The following is a 1,517-nucleotide window of genomic DNA, read 5'->3' on the forward strand; positions in this document are numbered from 1 at the left end:
CAGAGGACTGTGTTTGAGAAGCACTGCGTTAGACTAGTGGTTTTCAAACTCAATCCTCATGACCCCAAACAGTTCACATTTACCAGGTCACCGCACAGGTGTACTCAATCATTGATCCATTTTAAGAGCCATAGTTGCAGCTAATTATCACGTCTGATACTGAGAGGAGACCTGGAAGACATGTAGTGTGTGGGGGGTCCTGAGGACTGAGTTTGAGAAACTGTGGTGCATTGCATCCTCTTGAGGCCTGTTGCACAAAATACTCTGTATGGAGCTCTACACCTCCAGTGCAGTGACTAGGGATACTTTATATATAACAGCAGTGTACAAGTGTTACTTGTTGGGCCCCAGTGAAGTACTGTAATACTGCTGCAGTTTTCTGGATTAGTGAATGTAATTTCTCTGCTAGAAAATATCTACCAATAGTGTCAGAGAATTCTTTCATCAGTTATTATATATAGCACTTTTTTTTTTAACTATCTAAAACTACACCTGCCCAACATGCGGCTCTCCAGATCAGGCATTCCCAACCACGGTCCTCAAGGCACACCAACAGTGCAGGTTTTAGTGATATCCAGGCTTCAGCACAGATGGTTTAATCAGAATCCCTCAGGTACTAATTAAGTCACCTGTGCTCAAGCTTGGATATCTACAAAACCTGCACTGTTGGTGTGCCTTGAGGACCATGGTTGGGAATGCCTGCTCCAGATGTTGGGATTCTACACATCCCAGCACACTTTGTCACAGTTCTAGCTTTCCAAAACGGCAAAACTGTAGCAATGCATGCTGGGACATTTCACAACAGTCCACATGAATGGAAAAGTATAAAAAAAGTGTCAACCTTTCCCATTTCGTCTTTGTGCATGACAACCTATTGACTGTTAAGCTATACATTGGGATACATTTACTAAAGCTTCTAAAAATGAAGGGTTTCACCTCTAACTTTAGTAAATTTACCCCATTGTCTGTCAACCACCCAGATACCCTATTGACTACCCTAGCATATTAATCTGATATATTGAGTAAAATGCTTTTAAAATATATTGACCCAGAAAGAGAAACATATAGAAAGGATATACTGTATATGAAGGTGAAGATGAGTTATTGTATTTTCTCTATGGGGCAGCCTTAATAAGAGATAAATGCAAGGGTGATAAAGAGAGATAAACGTCCAGCCAATCACATCGTAACTGCCATGTTACAGCCTGTGTTTGAAAAAAGTTAGTAAGGAGCTGATTGGCTGGACGTTTATCTCTATTTATCACCCTTGCATTTATCTTTTGTTAAAGCTTAATACATCTGCCCCAATATTAGACTAGAATGTGAAATGGTAATATATTATGTTGGTTATATGTATGTATGTGTGTGTATGTGACAAGTGTTGGTTTTGCAGTAACAAGTATCCTCTTTTCATAAATACAAATCTAGGTCTAGTTTACCTATAAAACCACAGGATTTAATTTTAAACAGAACACATTTAAATAAATAATATATTGTTGGTTTGGAGTTATTTGGCA

This window comes from Crinia signifera, chromosome 9 (assembly GCF_055691185.1).
Source record: "Crinia signifera chromosome 9, ASM5569118v1, whole genome shotgun sequence".
NCBI classification, from domain to species: Eukaryota; Metazoa; Chordata; class Amphibia; order Anura; family Myobatrachidae; genus Crinia; species Crinia signifera.